Source organism: Mesoplodon bidens (genome assembly GCF_964165515.1).
Source record: "Mesoplodon bidens genome assembly, chromosome: 5".
NCBI classification, from domain to species: domain Eukaryota; kingdom Metazoa; phylum Chordata; class Mammalia; order Artiodactyla; family Ziphiidae; genus Mesoplodon; species Mesoplodon bidens.
The window spans coordinates 138,494,661-138,514,031 of NC_138161.1; the positions used below are offsets into that span (position 1 = coordinate 138,494,661).

The 19,371-nt window shown below is 48.3% G+C and overlaps 1 protein-coding gene across 5 annotated transcripts in view; it reads right to left on the minus strand.

The window, feature by feature from the left end:
• PXYLP1 (2-phosphoxylose phosphatase 1) overlaps nucleotides 1-7,604 on the minus strand; it is a 69,396-nt gene extending 61,792 nt beyond the window's left edge. For 2 of the 5 annotated variants that reach the window (XM_081235595.1, XM_081235596.1), the window contains exons 1-3: nucleotides 7,531-7,604; nucleotides 6,910-7,055; nucleotides 6,067-6,311 (exon numbers count right to left, since the gene is read on the minus strand). The gene's annotated coding sequence lies outside the window, so the exon portion shown is untranslated. Of the gene's footprint in view, nucleotides 1-6,066; nucleotides 6,312-6,909; nucleotides 7,056-7,530 lie in introns of those variants that run through there. The other 3 variants (XM_081235597.1, XM_081235598.1, XM_081235601.1) reach the window with 3 other exon arrangements.
• Nucleotides 7,605-19,371: the final 11,767 nt, after the last annotated feature.

A 19,371-nucleotide genomic window follows, 5' to 3' on the forward strand; every position in this document is an offset into this window, starting at 1 on the left:
TACTTTCCAAGAATGGGGAAAGTGTTTTAAGAAAAAAAGACAAAGCCTCATTGACTTCAGATTCCAGAAGTTTAAAAATGAATAAAATAAGCAGGCTCTCCAATAAGAGAACTGATTATCAGGTTTCCAGTCTGACGGCTGACTTCTGAGTACAAAGAACTCCAGTGTAGAGCAGCGGGTGTGCTAATCACGCAAGGCAGAGAAGCGCTCAAGTTCTAAGGCAGCCATCACAGGTTTCTCTAGTCCTCAGCCCGCCGCTGGGGGCCACCGCAGGATGGCAAGGGCTTAGCTGGGCAGGCTGCCGCACTGGAGTTTCTTTGTAGGACACATGGAGCAAGGAAGGGTGAGGTCTGAGGTGGAAGGACCTCCCTTTCCAGGACCTGTTATTAAACCCAAGCCTATCAACAGTTTCCCAGAGACCTTCCGATGAAGAAGATTCCAGCTATGGCAGACACAGGACACATGATAGTGTTAAAGAGAAAACCACAGGCCCAAAATGGCATCACTGTGTTAAAACCCATGATACCAAACCTAGTTTTATGACCTAACCTAATTGCAGCTTCAGCCTTCCCCAGAAATGTAATCTTAATTGGGCAGTCTGGAATTTTCTGGCCAGCACCAATGAAATAATCTGTCACATGGGTCCCCTCTATCCCCCCGCATCCCCCAAAGGAAGTAGAGGTAAACGACATGATAGACCCTTGCCCCTCACCCAGAAGGTGACCTGGCCTGAAGCAACCCTTGACTTTCTTTTACTAATAACCTCCTTGCCCCTCTTTATAAAAACCTTCTATTTTGTGCAGCCCCTCAGAGGGGGCTTCTATTAACTAGAGGGGATGCTGTCCAATTCACGACTCATTGAATAAAGCCCATTAGATCTTCACATTTCCTCGGTTGAATTTTGTGTGTGAGCAGTAGTCTGGCCTCTGTCTCAGGTTAGTCCCCTACCCGCCCTCAGGAGCAGCTGTGCCATTCCTCACTCAGAGAACTGGGTCTCTGACAGAATCGTGGGCTTCTGGGGCTGCTAGAGAGCCAGCCCAGAACAGTGGTCAGGGCATCTGGTGCTGTCGACCAGGACCAAGAATAGCGCTGGCAAACCAGGTGAGTAAACACTGGGTTTACAGTCTCTTATCACGCTTCCCACTAACAACCTGAGGCCAAGAGTGATAGTTAAAACGTGAACAACCAGCATGTGTCAGACACAGACCAGTCAAATGAGTGCCTGTCTTCAACAGCTGGCAAGGCCACGTCACCGCTGTGTACCAGCTGAAGATCATCCACTGGCCCCCTGCCACCACCCCCAGTCACGGTGCACCCTTCATAGGCTACACCCTAGCCTCTCATGGCCATAAAAGGTTGCCTGGAGCCAGGTGAGTGCCGGGGAAATGCCTGCGCTATTATTCCTGTCCGTCACTGTGAACTTAAGTGTGATATTCTCCGTTCCAATGAGGAGAGAGGCTATGTGTATCTTACCCGTCATCCTATACCCACCATCTCAGTGCAGTCGGTTGGTACCAAAAATGTTTTTTGGATGAATATGTTAAGGAATGAATGAATAGTGAAAAAAAAAACAAAAACAAACAAACAAAAAACAGCTACCATTTAAGCATGCACTATGTGTTCTAAGTCCTTGGCATGCACTATCTCATTTCAGCTTCACAACAATACCATGAAGTAGGTATTATTATCATCACCTCCATTTCACAAAAGAGAAGAAACCAAGGCATAGAGAGGTTAAGTAACTTGTCCAAGGGTACAAGTTTAATAATGATAAATCCAGGATTTAAAGCCAATCTGGCTTCAGAGCCTACACGCTGAACCACTGCACTGTGCTGAGGACACAATCACAGGAACTTTTGTATTCGGAAGTCATCAAAAGAGAACCTCTACACAACATTGTAAATCAACTATACTTTGATTAAAAAAAAATTAAAATAAAAAGAGAGAACCTCTGACATCCACGAACCCTGAAAAATCCTTCCAGACAGTTTCTGATGGCGCTAAGCATACACTGTTTTTGTTTGTTTGACTTACAGAACATTGTATAGATGTTCTGTAATTTTCCAATAACTATGTAACCACATTGAGTTATCAAGCAGCTGTTGCAGGAAATCTATGTACGTAGTATTTCTCCAATCAAGAGATCTGAATTCTAGGGGAACTCTTATAAATACTCTGTGGTCCAATGTCCCCATCTCTAAGAAGATCCCAGACTTGCTAGAAGGATTGAACAAGATCATGGAGATAGTTGCCTATTTAAATGGTAAGCTACTACATAAGCATAATATATGATCATAATAATTAATATATTTCAATAAAATGACAGACCAGAATTTCTATTACCTATCAATCTATACTTGTCAAAATTCTGTACTTGCGTATACTTCTACCGTAGTCCTATTTATATCTCTCCACATTTCAGTAACAATGTTTAAAGCTTAATTTATTTCTGTAAGACTTGTGTCCCTCTGTTATCACTTCTGAGTTTCCAGACATTTCTACATTCTCTACCTTAATCCAACTGCTCCTTTCATTTTAGAAGCATAAAGAGTTAACAAGGCAGTACATGTCTTATTCTAACTTCAAATTCTCCTATATTAGCAGCCGACACAATTAGCAAACAGAGCTTCATTTGAGCTTTATAATTAAAAAGCTCAAAATGATACTGCTCTATCTCTGAAGGCCTGAAGTTTGGTGTTAGATCCAAGAATGAGGTGGGTCTAGGAAAGTAAGCTGTGGTTTCTGTTAGCTGGCAAGACACATGTCTCCATGTAATTGAGGGGTAGTTCAAAGACTATTCCAACTATTTGTAAATTGGGTGTAAATGATGAGTCTGACCACAAACACGAGTGGAGGGGAGACGAGAGGGCAGGCGGTGTCAGAACCCGGTGCAAGAATTTTCATCTTAGTCTGTTCTTTAAAGCTCTGGTTTCTATGCTGTTGACTGTGGCGCTCTCTAAGGAAGTCGGTTATACACAGAGACAGAGAGACTGGTAAGCAGATGACAAAAGGATGCCTCATAATACAGAAACATGAACACATACGTTGGGGAAGTGACTACGCAAATACACGCAGAATTTGCAAGTTCCTAAGTTGCTACCACTAGATATTTGAGTTGCCCAACCTCTCCACCCTAGTACCAGCACAGAGGTGGCTCGATCAATGTGTGCAGCGCAGGAGGATGGCGTTGAGGGAGGAGGGGGGAGGGAGGGAGGGACCAGAACGCAGGGATGAATCCCAGATACCCCTTGCGGAGGAGAGGATATGGGTGAAGGCTGCCTCCTGGCTGCAGGAACCACATAACTAGGCTCCTCCAAGTCCTTTCTCAATGCTTTTTTTTTCTTAATCAATTTTATTTATTTACTTATTTACTTTTGGCTGTGTCGGGTCTTCGCTGCTGCGCGCGGGCTTTCGGGCTTTCTCTAGTTGCGGTGAGCAGGGGCTACTCTTCATTGCAGTGTGTGGGCTTCTCATTGCGGTGGCTTCTCTTGTGGAGCACGGGCTCTAGAGCAGGTGGGCTTCAGTAGTTGTGGCACGAGGGCTCAGTAGTTGTGGCTCATGGGCTCTAGAGCGCAGTCTCAGTAGTTGTGGCGCACGGGCTCAGTAGTTGTGGCTCGCAGGCTCTAGAGCACAGGCTCAGTAGCTGTGGCGCACGGGATTAGTTGCTCCGCAGCATGTGGGATCTTCCCGGAACAGGGCTCGAACTCGTGTCCCCTGCATTGGCAGGAGGATTCTTAACTACTGTGCCACCAGGGAAGCCCTCAATGCCTTTTTAATCATTAACATCCTCCATGCTCCTGCAGTGTCTCCTGTCTTCATTACTGATAGCCCTGTTTCTTTTCCAAAGCCAGTGGCCTCCCTAACCAAGGCCCGAGAAGATTCAGAGCACCCTCCTGGTTCTAGGGATGAAGGCTACTTACTATCCTGGAGTCTGCGGCTCAGTTAGGCCACCCTGGCCCTCCTGCCTTTTGGACTCAGAGCAGACCTACAGGTCATTCCCGGTTCACGGGTGCCGCCTCATGGCTGCCTTGCAGGATCTCCAGGTTGAGGGGCCTTAGCAGGCCCTACTCCATCCGCAAGGCTGCCCAGCAGGCTCAAGAAGAGTCTGCGGGAGGCTGCTTCTGCCAACAGGCCCACCATCCTACCAGAAGGCAGCTGTTGCCTCTTCTCCACCCCCTAAGTGCAGGGGAACAGACCCTCCCAGCCGCCAGATCTTTTGGCCACCCGCCTGAACGCTCCCCTCAGCATCTCAGGTGTGAGCTGCCTCCCCCAGGCCAGACCTCAGACCAATGGCATCACTCAAGCCACCTTTTCCATAGGGGCACAACCCTCATCCAAACCTTCAAATGGCTCAGTGCTCTCCCACGTCACTGTGTCCAGCCCTCACCTGGCTTTCAAGGCTTGCTAGGAAGCAGAACAGTGGGCCCAGCACACCTTATTCCAGGTAACTGTGGGCCGTTTTTCCTATCACAGTGACTTTCCTCCGAATGGCAACCCCTCCACCTGAATGTGGGCCCACGTCCTCATCCACCAACCCAGAGCCTCGTCCCAAGGCTGAAGTCTACCTCTGTGAGTTTGCAGGACCTTTGGCTATTCTGCTACCCTTTTTCCTACCCCCTCCATAGAGCAAGTTCTCTCTCTCTCTTCCTCTCTCCCTCCCCCCCCCTTTCTCTCTCACTCACAAACTGCAGGCATTAATTAAATGTCTTCTAGAGAACAGATTTTCACCAGCTGCAGTTATCCTGGGTATGAGCCAGACCTGGAGACACAGACAGTCCAGGCGAGGAAGATAAGCCCATGACAGCTGTGAACCTGTGGGCAGTGCAGGTTCCCACATCAAAGTGACATTCTGAATTCCAGCCCTTTCCATACTCCTGAAAAAAGAGGTCACAGGTTGCTCCCACCCCTTTAGCCTCTGGCCGTTCTCTCCAGAGCTGGCCTTTGACAGAGGCCAAAGAGCTAGACTTTGATCTACCTGCCAGTGGGTCACGGCCACCTCCCACAGACAGAAACACCTTCCCCAAACACCAGCCTCCCTCCCCCGCAATAGCACAGCAAATCAGATTGCCCGAAAAGTCCAAGAAGAGGCGCTCCCAGCTCTCCCTGGTGTGGGCAGCATCCACTGGAGTGAAGATGCTCTGGTCTGAAGCAGCCAGCAGGGCTCCGCAAGTGGCTTCCCCCACTATGCGCGGGGATGAGGGATGCTGAAGCGGGCTGTGGCCACAGATCAGGGCCCTAGAGGCTAAGCTGTGGGGGATGCACCCCTCAGCAGGAAGCCTTAGCTGCCCACAGTGCCCCTCACCCCCTCATCCCAGCTGTGGCATGAGGACAACTGCTTTGCTTCATGGAAATTCTGGAGTGCCCCCTGAGGTTAGAGACCCAGCTGTCGAAGCCTGACCCATAAATTGCGCTCTCTGCCCCAAATACACACAGAAATGAATGTCTCTGTTGAGATAAGATATTTCTTTAAAATCTGATAAATCGAAGGATAATGTTTTGGAAACAGTGCAGCACAATGGAAAACCATGGGTAATGGACTCAGCCTGGATTCAGGAAAGATACCCACTTCTTTACTAGACCAACACTGAGTACCTGTCACTTAAAGGGTGCCAGGCTGGGTTCTGGGGCCACAAAGATGGTTCCACCCCACCTCTGAAGGTGATCCTGGGCAGTGGGGCATCTGACATTCAACAGCTCATCACACAGCAACCTGGCGAGGGTTGAGGGGATACCCACAGGAGTGTGTAGGCACTCAGAGGGAGCCTACCCAGCCCCAGTGTGACCTTGGGCTAATTACTAATTCACTACTCAACAGTGAACGAATATCGAGCTGATTACTCTTCGAGCCAATCACTAAAAAGAAAGAGTTGCAGATATCGCAGTTCCGCAAATGCTCCAAATGCAGTGCTCCAAAGGTCAGGTGGCCCATCTAGGCCCTGGTGCCCAAAAGTAGCCTCCCAAGCATCATCAGTGAGGGTGGGCTGGCCAGGAGCTAATCTGTAGAAGAGACATAACTCCTACGAGCCCTTTCTCTAAAATAGGCAATTAACTTAATCCAAGACTTACTGAAAGCGAGGAGAAGGGATGTGGCAGGTTCATGCACTGGCTTTCCGGCTGTCACCCTGCATCTCCTCCTCTCTCCAGGGAACACGAGGCTTTTCAAACCACCTGCTTTAGACCCTCTTCGCACAGATGTCCAGACGGGGCACCTCGGAGGAGGAGTTGTTGCCAAGCTCCGGCCGCAGTCACGTCACATCTGTGAGGCTGGCTGGGCACTGCCTGCTCCACACTCGGGTTCACCCGCGGGCCTTCTGCAAACAGCAACAGATGTCCCCAAGTTGTGGAGCCTTCTTGAGGCTCCCTTGGCCGTCCACCCCACACCTGTCCATTCGCACGCGATCTGATTCCATATCTCTCCTGATTATACTTTTCGAATGCTTAAAGCATCCTTGTGTTCCCACGAAGGCACTGGCCACCCAGGCGGGGATGTCCTCCCTCCCCACACAACGCCCCGCCGAAGCGGGAAAATATGGCTCCACATCCTCGGGCACTGCTAATCCTAACCACCCACACTTACACCTTGAAAGACCGCTGCGGCCGCCAAGAAGGCCACCAGCTCGAAGCACAACCAATTTCGTGTGTGTAACAAAGCCGGCTTCTTTAAAAGACTGCGACCTAAGCAATTTCACGAGCAAAAACAACGCCGGGGGGTGTAAACCACGCAGTCCTAACCTGAGCATCCCGGAATGTGAACCTGCGCATCCCGGAATGTGAATCTGCGCACGCAACGGCCCCCTCCGCTGGACCCCAGGACTCCCGGGGGCGCCGGGCGCAGGTAGCTGCCGGCAGGAGCCGGCCCCACCCCCGAGGAAGACGGCAAAGAACTTACCGTCACCGCAGCCTCCTTACCTGGAGACCAGCTGGCTCGCCACTGCCGGGGAAGGGGGACCCTGCGAGCTCCAGTTCCGGCAGGAATCAGGCGGCAGGAGTGCGGGGGCCGGGCAGGAGCGGGCAGGAGGGGCGGGACCGCGGATGGAGGCAGGCGAGGTGCGGGGCTGGAGGTGGAGAAGCAAGACGCAGCGCGGGTGAAGGGAGGCACCCACCGGAGGCTGCGGGGCAAAGGCCTGGGGAAAGGGCGGCGGAATCCTAGGCCGGGTTAGGGGGCGCTGGGGCTAGGAGAGGGGGCGGTAGATGAGAAGGCGGGGACTGGGATCCGGGCGCGTGGGCGTCGGGGGATGGCTTGGGGAGTGGAAGCGAGTTCGCGGGCTGGGGTTTGGGGAAGGGGCGGGGATAGAGGAGGGAGCTCAGTAACGGGGTTCAGACCCGGAGCTCGCAAGCGCGGCCCCGACCCCCCACCCCTCTCCCACCGGAGTCACTGCCCGGTCGACCGTCCCGGCCTTGGCGCGTCCAGAGGACCCCTTTGGTCTCCGAGACCGGCACCCCGGGACACCCGCCCGCCTCGAGCCTCCGCGGGAGGCTCCGCTCAGCCTCAAAGGCAACCACCCCGACCGCGGCCCGCGCCGCGCTCACCGCCCATGGTCCCGGCCCGGCCCCAGCTCCGCCGCAGCGCGCCCGGCTCGGCGCTCGCCGCCCGCTCCGCCCGGCGCAGGGGGAGGCGAGGGCGGCGCGCAGCGACTTCGGGGCAGCGCGACGGCCCGCAGCGCCCCCTAGTGGCTTCGCCGCCCTCGAGCTCCGCCCCGGAGGCGGCGATGCGGTGCGGCCCCGGCTGCCGGAAGGGAGCAGAAGGGGCTGCGGAGAGGACACTGATTGGAGGAGGTCAAACACAGGCCCCAGAGACGGGCCAGTCTTCAGAGATCCCAGCGTGCGAAAGTCACGGGCACGGGCACCCTCAGTGCGCGGGGACGGCGGCCACCTGAGCGCACGGCCTCTGCGCGCGTAACAACGCGGGACTCGGGATCAGGGATGCGTGGACGCACGCCTAGGCCGGGTACACAGACACGGCCCGGAGCCCTAGTGTGGGTGCCTGTGGACCGTGTGCCTGACCCGGCGCCACCCGGGGGCCGGTGCTGAGCTGGACGCGCGTGTTTGGGGTCCACCATTGCCGGTGACTGATCCAAACTGTCACGATTCTCGCCATCTTGCCCCCTCCCCCCCCCCACCCGGCTACTCCACGTTTCCTTTCCGGCTCCCACCACATCCGGCCCTGTGTGTCAACTCTAGAGCTTCACGCAGCTGTCTCTGGGTGGCCTGCAGGCGCCGTGGCGAGGTCGCGGTCTGGGCAGCGTCTCTCCCCACCCCTTCCCCGTTCCGTGGTTCTCAGTGTTCTCGGAGCTACTGGAGAGCCACAGAGCACTTGACTGATTTCTGTAACTCCCTGTTAAGACACCGGAGAGACGTGCAGTTGAACTTGATATGATACCGTATTGGGGGTCATTTCTTTCAAATGCTGGGTCCCAGCTGGTGGTGATTCCTACCTGATTGCTCTGCGCGAGATGATCTGACCAACTGCGACTGTCAGAGAGGACTTTGGTGTCAGTTCAAGATCTGCAGTGACCCCTCCGTGCTCTAGAGCAACTGGTCTTGCGGAAAATAGGCTCCTAAGTATATTTACTATTGACCTCGCGGGCGCACTTTCTGGAGGAGTTTCTCACTTGGCCTCTGCTTTCACTCCTGTATTGATGGCTCCCAAATCCACACTCGACACGGAGATACTTTACCCATATTTCTACCTACTCTCTGGGTTTCTGCTTAGAACTTTCCATCTTAGTTCAGCACTCCCAGCACCAAATTCTATCTCTTGCCAGCTCCCAATTGCATCTGCTCTATGGTCTCACCATTTACGCAGCCCCCTGGTTTGCCTTCCTCAGCTGAAGGCTCAATGTCCAGGGAGGCTTTGCTTCTAAATCCTGATAACCTGCTTTTCTCACCCCATTTCTGGGATGCCACACTGTGCTCAGCTCCTTCCTGCCCTGACCACTGACACAACCCCTTCCCAGTCGTGAACCGCACCTCCCAGCACAAAATCCTTTCACTGTCCACCTTAGCATCGCCCCAGACTCTCCCACCTGTTTCTCAGTCCACCCCACCCCCACCCAGCACCTCTCCTCCTTCCCTCCACGGTCCTGCTGACTGAGTCTCACTGATTCCAGGCTCTACCCTTCCCAGGTGCTGCCTGCCTCTTCCCTACACGGGTTAGGGCACTGCCTGCTCTAAATGACAGGTGACCCAACTCACACTCGCTTAAACAAAAAGGAACTGATGGACTTACGTCAATTAAAAGCTCAGGGCACTGTCTGCTTCATGCCCTGGAAACCAAAGCCTTGAAGGACTCTCCATCTCCCAGCTTTGCTTCCTTCCATGTGAGCTATACTCTCAGGCTCCATGCAAGACCCCAGCAGATCCAGACTCACAACCTGGCAGCAACAAGTCCAGCAGAAAAACGGCTTCTGTTTGCCCACCATTTCCGCAAACCTGTGTCCCGACTCTGCTTGGCACGACTGGGTCACCTGTCCATCCTGTTCTCCCAGCCACTGTGACCCCTCCCTCTCTGCTACCTTCTCACCCCCCACAGGGGACCAGTGCCTGCTCCTGGATCCCTTCTCTGTCACAGTGGGACTGAAGGTGACACGGGACAGCATTGGTAACCATTTCCCCACAAAATATACCACAATACGCTTCACCTAACTGCAACCCTCCTGTGTTGGCATGGGGTGTTTTGTTCCAAACAAGAAGTGGGGCACAGGCCCTCTCTGTTTACAACTTTCTCCTCAGCCTATCTGGGATTTCTGTCTTTGTATCATACCCCCTCCGTAAGTCAAGACTTGGTATGGAAGTGGCCTCAGGCCCCTCGGGGAACCAGACGTCATATTCTTCCTAGACACACCCTCTCAATCTCTTTCCTCACTTTCCCTATTCTCTGATGGCTTAATCCTCCCTTCCATTCTGAAGGAGGTGTCCTCTCCCTCCTCCCTGTGGATTTTGGGTTCGGAGCAGTACCCACCCTTCCCTGCCCCTGGGGCAGTAACACTTCTTGGCTGAAACTTAAAGGAGGAAGGGGCTACGGGAAAGAAAAAGATTTCCACCGGGAAAATATATATTGGGCAGCATCTCAAAACCATTCCCCCCATTAAACCTCTTTCCTCTGTTGTTGTTGAGGTAAGATGGGGCCTGAAGCAGCTGGTGGCCTTCTGGCCAGCACCAGGGGATGCCATACCAAAGCCGACACAGAGGAAAACAGAGTCGAGAGACAGGCAGCTTTCTGTTGCTCCTAAAACCAGGACCTGGATTTTTCAAGTACCTGTCCAGTAAATCCCTGCTTTTCCCCAAGCAAACTGGAATTGGTTTTACTATCACTTGCAACCAAGAGTCCTGAGTAGCACAAACCCATAGCACAGCTCCTGGCACATTGGTCCCTGCAAAAGAGTAACTATCAGCATCATTGTTCATTGGATACAGGAGCAAGCTATGCCCATCGATGACCATAAAACAGAGTAGAAAGGAAAAAGCGCAGTGCCATTTGTTCAAAACCTTCGTCTCCCCTTCTATTCCCAGCCTTTGTCCTTCCCACACACGCATTTTGGCCCCCCAGGGAAACTCAAAATTTGTTGAAAGTCGAATGCTCCCATCTTATAAAAATAGTCCCAGACTCAGCCAAGTCATAAATATTCTGCCAGGCAGCACTTGCTGTTGTATTATGCAAGCAGTCCCTGCCTGAGCTGCTGGGAGCAGATGCCATCTTCAATTCAGTTTCAATCCGTTGAGCAAAAAAAAGCTGAACAAATATTTGTACAGCCTCCTTTGTCCTGCACTGTAGACTTAGAGAAACAATAGGCTACTGCTCCCACCCTGAAAGGGTTGACTGGGGGAAGACAATAAGTCTCTGACAGAGTCTGAGGTAACTTAACAATGCCAGGGAGCCCCCTAGGGGCCCAGGTGAAGTGGTTTATTAGCACCAGGTTCTAAGTTCCAAAGGTCTGTGCTGCCCACCACCCTGCCTTCGGACAGTTATACATCTGTACAAAACATTTCTTTTGTGACCACCACAATATCTAGATGACAAATATTATTCTTAAGTTCCATGTACCATGGGTTTTGTTTCTCTGATTATAAAAGTTCCCATTCATTGTGAAAACTTGGGAAAAGACTAAGTACACATAAAGATGAAAAATTTAATTATCTGCAATAAATTGGTGTCAAATAATATAGTAAACATCAAACTAAGATTTAAAGTGAGGAGACTAATCCATACATGTTTCCATTTCACCACTGGCCACCCCAGGGCCTCAGGGAGATAAATATCCTGCAAAAGGTTAGGGGTCATTTCTTAGGTTCTTTCAAAAATCCTGCACTCTCCCTACCACACGTATACTTTTCAAAACTGCAATCCTGGCCTCCCAGCTCCAGGGTGGTCTGTGCTCTATTATTTATGTGTGCATGATTCATTGTACTTGCTACCAGCTGCAACCTCTTCTCCCCACCCCAGCAGGCTTATTATACAAACCCCTGCCCCTCCCTGCCCCTCCTAAGAGCAGCCAGGGAGCGCAAACTCATTTTACCATCTATCTGGGTGAAATCTAATTAGAAAGGCAAATCTGGGAGAACAGAACACAAAATAACCACGTTAAATAAAAATAAGAGATGGCTTCAAACCTGACCTTGAGCCAAAAAAAATCACAAAGAACCGGAGTAATCTGCTGATTCATAGATCTAAATATTTATTTTTGTCCTCTCACCTCTGAGCCCAACCAAAAGATGTTTCTAAGGAAAAAAGAAACAAACAAGCACTAGATGAACTCACACAAATCTTATTTAGAAATCATAAAAGGACAACAAGGATTTCGGCTGTCTATTTCATCTACAACAGTGCCCAAAGTGCTAAAAACAGACGTATAAAAATTGGATGCATGGATGAATGGGCCAGGAGCCCATCCCTCTCATTTTACAATTAGAAGCCAAGCAGAAAGGAGACAGGAGGAGAGTGGGAATCTGGTGGAGCTTTCTGCGATCTCATGGTCACTTGGGAGACAAAAAATGGGAGGTCAGTGTCCATGAGAGAAGTGAGGTCAAGCTGACACTCCAGACTTCCTGTTTGGACCCAAAACAGAAAAGATGGAAGCTAGGAAACAGCCTTAGAATGCTGAAAGGAAGTCATTGCCAATGTAGAATTCTATGTTCAGAGAAAAGGAGAGACAGAGGGTAATTAATTTGCCCCAAATCAATCACAGTAATGGAAAAGAATGTACATTCTGCTATTATTGGGTGGAGTGTCATACAGATGCAAATTAATTCAGTAGTGTTTTTCAACTCTTCCAGATCCTCACTAATTTTTTTTTCTGTCAATTATTGAGTGAGAGACTTCCCTGGTGGTAAAGTGGTTAACAATCTGCCTGCCAATGCAGGGGATACGGGTTCGAGCTCCGGTCCAGGAAGATCCCACATGCTGTGGAGCAACTAAGCCCGTGCGCCACAACTACTGAGCCTCAGCTCTAGAGCCCGCGAGCCACAACTACTGAAGCCCGCGCACCTAGAGCCTGTGCTCCACAACAAGAGAAGCCACCGCAATGAGAAGCCCGTGCACCGCAACGAAGAGTAGCCCCTGCTCTCTGCAACTAGAGGAAGCCTGCACGCAGCAACGAAGACCCAATGCAGCCAAAAATAAAGTTAATTAATTAATTAAAAAAAATTATTGAGTGAGTAGTTGACATCTACTATAATTACTATAACTAATTTATTTCTCCTTTCAGACCTATTAAGTTTTGCTTCATGTGTTTTTAAGCTTTTATTAGGTGCAGAAATGTTTTGGATTTTTATGTACACTTGATGAATTGCCTCTTTATCGCTTTAATATTCTTTGATATGAAATCTACTTTATCTGAGGTTAACATAGCCACTCTAATTTTGTTTTGGTTACTATGGTACATCCTTTTCCTTCCCTCTTCCCTTTAATCTATTTGTGTCTTTATATTTAAAGTAGTTTTTTGGTAAGTATCAAAAAGTTGTACATTGCTTTTTTATTCAATCCGACAATCTCTGCCTTTTATTTGAGGTGTTTAAACTATTTTTATTTAATGAATTTAATAATTTGGTTGGGTTTAGTGGTATCACTTACTATTTGTTTTCTGTTTGTCCCATTTTATATTTTTTGCTTCTTTTTTTTGAGTATTTTTTATTATTTCTTTTTACCTTCTCTGCTTATTTGTTATACCTCTTTGGTTTTTTATTTCCAATGGTTGTATTAGGGTTATAGTATACATTTTTAGCTTATCACAGTCATGCTGGTTTTGTTTTACCACTTGATGTACAGTATCAGAAACCTATTAAAATATACTTGGATTTCCCCCTCCTGCTCTTTGCAATATTGTTTTCATACATTTTACATCTACATTTGTTACAAACTCCATAATACATTGTTATCATTCTTGCTTTAAAACATCAACAATCTTTTAAGGTGATTTTTAAAATAAGAAAGAGTCATTTTATACTTACATACATATTCACCATTTCCAGCGCTCTCCATTTCTTTGTGTAGACCCACATATCCATCTAATATCATTTCCTTTTGCCTAAAGGACTCTCTTTAACATTTCTTGTACTATATGTCTTATGGTGATAAATTCTTCCAGCTTTTCTATGTTTGAAAAATATCATGACTTTGCCTTTGTTTCTGAAAGATATTTTCTCTGGGTATAGAATCCTAGGTTGACAGTGTTTCTTTCAGTCCTTTAAAGATGATGCACCACTGTCTTCTGATTTGTATTGTTTCCGACAAGAATCTACTGTCATTCTTCTCCTTCCTCCTCTTTATGTAATGTGTCTTTTTTCCTCCTGCTTGCTTTTATAATTTTCACTCTATCACTGGTTTTAAGCAATTAGATGATGATTTGCTTTGATGTAGTTTTCCTTTCATCTCTCCTGCTTGGGGCTTAGTGAAAAACCTCTCCACCTGACTTTGATGAGGGCTCAAAAGAGTCCTTCCACTCGTTAGTTTCCCAAGAAACTAAAGCACTATTAGATCTAGCTGCTCCCTCAACACCCAGAGCACCCAGTATATTCACATGCATCTTACAGGGAGCAAGAAGCTACACAGCCCTCACCCTCCCTCCTCTGCCCTTTCTCTCTGTCCATCCTACCTGCCTCCAACACCCTACCCCACTCCCTTGGATCCTCCCTGGGTTGAAAAATGGTCCAAAGCAGAGAAGCTGAGTTGAACCATATCTGGGGTGGAGTGGAAAGCAGGCCTGGGACAACTGGGGTGCTCCCTGCTGTTCTGGAGAACAAAAGGGGGGATGGACCCAAGTCCCTTTGGAAGAGTGAGAGGCCAACATAAGGGCAGTGTGGAGGGGTGGGCAAAGAACGGAGAGGTTGCAAGAAGCCCCCACTCCCCATTCATTCATTTATTGAGTGCCTAGGACATGCCCAGTACTGTGCTGGGGGCCTCAAAGACAACAGTGAATCGTCACTGCCAGAACAGCTTCCAAGGCGTGTCTGGGGAGACATCTGGCCAAACAAGCAACAGATCACAATGTGATCACTGTGGGTTCAGCAGGAAAAAATGTGATCCCATTTTATGTAAGGGATAAAAGTAATGGCTAGAGAGGTTGAAGGACATGCCTGGGTGACCCAGCAATCTGGTGGTTGAGTCTGTACAAAATCAAGGCCCAGGGTAGGTCCCCCAACCCTCACATCACTGCAGCCCTCCCCCACAGATCAAGATGCCCCTCGCAGGGCAGAACCGTCCAGCATGCATGTCATGACATCATGATTCTTCACCAGGGTCCTTTGTGCAGGTCCCAGGTCCTTCAGCAGGGTCTGTACAGCCCAGAGGTGGGCCGCATGCGGCTCCTGATGCCTCACGTGGCTGTGCCTAGTCACTGCAGTAGGCCTGTAAGCTTCTCAGATGGTGATGGCGCTGAATCCCCCAGGGTTTCTCGCACATGCCTAGCGATCAATAAACGTCTGCTGATCAAGTTCCTGTTCATGAATGGCAACGACTTCATCGGTAAATATTGATGATTTGAGGCTCCTGCTCACTCTGGACAACAAGCCAGGGCTTTTGCCAAAGGAGGCAGAAAAGAATTTCCGATAAGCTGGATGTGTTCCAATCTCTTACATGGACAAATCTGTAATTGATTCAAAGGGGTGTAGAAGGGGGGGGGTCTCTCTGTTGTCATGGTGACTCTGAAAAATGTTTTTTCTTTAACAGCATCCCAGACATCAAGACTCTGAAGCAATGGCCCTTTTAAAATGGAATCATATTAATAAGATCTACCCAACTGAATGATGTTTCTTTCTTTCTTTCTTTCTTTTATTAGTTGCATTATTAACTTGGCTAGCAGCAAGACCTCATAAATGCAAAGTGCCCATTCAAGAAGAACACCACTTCCAGCACAGAATAAGTAACATACAACTCATTAATTCCAGAGATCCTGGCGTATAAAGAATAAGCTCTGTGAATGGTGATCTTCGGGTTGTAGATTCTTGAAGGGCCTGGGTTGTGTGTGGGTCACTTCACTTGAGTGAATCCTCAAAACCTGGGGCAGCCCACACAGGCTAGCAGACCAGGCTGATGACAACGTATCAGAAGGAAGTTTGGGGGAAATAAGCAAGTAAATTTCACAGAAGTTCTACATTGTGCAAGACAGGAATTGCAAGAATATTGAATCTTACAGCTCTCCTGCCCAGTGCCATCTTTTAACATTGGATTTAGTAATATTTGGCATTTATTGAGCAAGTAATGTGGCAGATAGACCCTAAAATGTCCCCCAGTGATCCCCACCTCCTGATATTCACACCCTTGTGTCACCCCTTCACCTTGAGTGAGGGAAGGACCTGTGACTTGCTTCTAAACAATAGAATAGGGCAAACGGGATGAGTTGACACTTCTGTGATTATGTTACATAAGACGTAACTTCTGTCTTGTTAGCTGACTCTCTCCCTCACTGGCTTTGATGAAGCAAGATGCCATATAGTGAACTACACTATGGAGAGACCCCCTCTGGCAAGCAACTGAGGGCAGACTCTGGCCAACATCCAGAAAGGAACTGAGCCCCTCATTCCAACAACCCGGAAGGAACTGAATCCAGCCAACAACCACGTGAGCTTGGAAGTAGATTCTTTCCCAATCATACCTTCAAATGAGACTCCAGCCCTGGCCAACCCCTTGATTGCAGCCTCATGAGATATCCTGGAGCAGAAGGGTCAGCTAAGCCATGCCTGGATTCTTGACCGACACAAACACAGAGATAATAAATACATGTTGTTTTAAGCCACTAGCTTTGTGACGAGTTGTTGCACAGTAGTAGAAAACGGATACAAGCCCCTACCAATGTTCTAAGTGACACAGACATACTGGTAGACAAGACAGAGAGTTTGCTGTCTTCATGGACATTCCCTTCTAGTTGTAAATTACTAAGTAAAGTAAATTAATAAATTATTAATAAGTAAATTAATAAATTATTGCCATGAAGAAAAGGAAATTCAGGCAAGAGAATAGAGGAAGAAGTGGATGGAATTTTAGGTAGGGTTAATGAGTAATGTTGTCTGAGTGGAGGGAACATTTGAGCAGAGAACTGAAGAAGTGGGCGTATCAGAAGGAAGAGCATTCCAGAAAGAGGAAAGAGCAAGTCCAAAGGTCTGGGTGGGATCAGGACTGGCAGGTTGAATCCCAGTTAGTACAGGGAGTAAGAGCTGAGCTCAGAGAGTTAGTGGGGTCAGATCACAGACGGCCCTGCAGGCCGTGGGGAGGGCTTTGCTTATATTGGCCATGTGAGAGGACGCCCCCTGAGCCTTCCGAGTAGGTAAGTGGCATCATCTGACCTGAGGGTAAGAGTCTCTCTGGAAGGACGATCCTTGTCGAATACCCACAACATGAACCGCACAGAAGCTACACAGGGCATGGGAAGTGACAAAGAGCCTCTCATCTATTTTGCTTCAGGGATTCTCCCAGAAGCCCTGTGAAGTAGATGGGGCAGGTACAGGAATTCCTCCCCAACTTTGCATCCCTCTAGTTCAAAAGACTGATCTATATGGTTGGACTCTTGAGTCCTTTTCCCACACTCAGGAGCCCCATTAGAATGGAGACAGGACACATGGTGAGTCACTCCAGACATGACTCGGGGGCCCTGATCATAATGTCAAGAAGGTTGTGAATATTTGCACGGGAGATGAAACGGATGAAAAACAGTGCTTTTCAGATGGACAGTATTTGCAGCAAGGCAAGTAGATGTAGAGAAAACTTTTTTTTTTCTAATTTACGGGTATCTTTTTTTTTAAACATCTTTACTGCAGTATAATTGCTTTACAATGGTGTGTTAGTTTCTGCTTTATAACAAAGTAAATCAGTTATACATATACATCTGTTCCCATATCTCCTCCCTCTTGCATCTCCCTCCCTCCCACCCTCCCTATCCCACCCCTCTAGGTGGTCACAAAGCACCGAGCTGATCTCCCTGTGCTCTGCGGCTGCTTCCCACTATCTATCTACCTTACGTTTGGTAGTGTCTGTATGTCCATGCCTCTCTTGCTTTGTCACAGCCTCCCCCTCCCCCTCCCCATATCCTCAAGTCCATTCTCTAGTAGGTCTGCGTCTTTATTCCCGTCTTACCCCTAGGTTCTTCATGACATTTTTTTTTTTTTAGATTCCATATATATGTGTTAGCATACTATATTTGTCTTTCTCTTTCTGACTCACTTCACTCTGTATGACAGACTCTAGGTCCATCCACCTCACTACAAATAACTCAATTTTGTTTGTTTTTATGGCTGAGTAATATTCCATTGTATATATGTGGCACATATATACGACGGGTATCTTTTTGAAATTACCCAGAAAGAAGATTCTGAAAATGTTTCCTGTGAATGAACTATATAGGACACATTATTGCTAACCTAAAATGTTTCAAATGCCATTCAGATGTGGTTTTTTTTTTTGAGTTGTACTCTATTGTGTTCTTTTAGAGGCTGTATAAACATATTAGACTTTTTAAAATTTTTTATTTATTTAATTTATTTATTTTTGGATCTGTTGGGTCTTCGTTCCTGTGCATGGACTTTCTCTAGTTGTGGCGAGCGGGGGCTACTCTTTGTTGCGGTGTGCAGGCTTCTCATTGTGGTGGCTTCTCTTGTTGCAGAGCACGGGCTCTAGGCACGTGGGCTTCAGTAGTTGCAGCACGCAGGCTCAGTAGTTGTGGGGCACAGGCTTAGTTGCTCCGCAGCATGTGGGCTCTTCCCAGACCAGGGCTTGAACCCGTGTCCCCTGCATTGGCAGGTGGATTCTTAACCACTGTGCTACCAGGGAAGTCCCTAGATGTTTTTTATACTCACATTTATTATTAATCCCTCAACCTTATTTTTGTAAGGTTTGAGTTCCACACATACAATATTTTTGTTAAGTAAACATAAAACTCAGGTTTGAAAGAGAAATCTGTATTATCCCTGAACTTAAAGAGTTTAAGTAAAGGGCCTCTATGTTTTCTCAGTGCGTCATGCTAGCTTGGCCATCCAGCCACTCATCCACCTACCCATCCATCCATCCTTCCACTCATCTGTTCATCCACTCATCCATCCATTCACCCATCCATTCATTTATTTATTCACCCATCCATCCGTCCAACAAATACTTAATGAGCACCAAACAGAACTAGACATTGTAATAGAAAACTGGAGATGAGGCAAACACTGCCCCTGTCTTCATATAGTCTAATCTTTGTTCTCCACACAAGTTTGGGTACCTTTCCTCAAGCACCAAGTCCTCCACTGCTCTTGAGCTCCATTTATGCAATCACACATCTCAGCCTTGCTGGAGGATGTCCAGATAAACTTTGCTCTTCAATCTTGGGGACCAGAATCCAAGAGATTCCCTCAAATCACTCTCTGAGATGGTTGTGGTCAGAGTGGATTAGCAGAGGTCTCAGAATCCGGTCCAAAGTCCTTCTGGTGCCTAATTCACAAAGAAGCTTTTCTAGGTACCAATACTAATAGCACAAAACCTCTGAAACAAATACAGTAAGTCCGCTACATACAAACCTTCAAGTTGTGAACTTTTAAAGATGCGAATGTGTATTCACATGTCCGATCATGTCAGTTAGTTCTATTTGAGGAGGCACCGTTAGATTTTGAGGCACAGGACCTGAATGTACAATGGTACACAAAGGTTGTAGCACCTGTACAGAGTGCAGTCCAGTCCTACCGTGTCATCTATGACAAGAAAAAAACAGAGCTACTACCCAGACATCACTGGATCATTTTTTTCAAGAGGGTAGATAGAATTGAATCCAGCGAGGAACCAGAGCCTGTGCCATCACCGTCAGGCATGAGTGAAAGTGCAGCTTGCCCTCCGTCTCCTATGGCTGACGATCCTTCAGCTCTACCATCTCCCACCTCCTCTCCCTCCTCCAGTCAGTAACTCTTCTT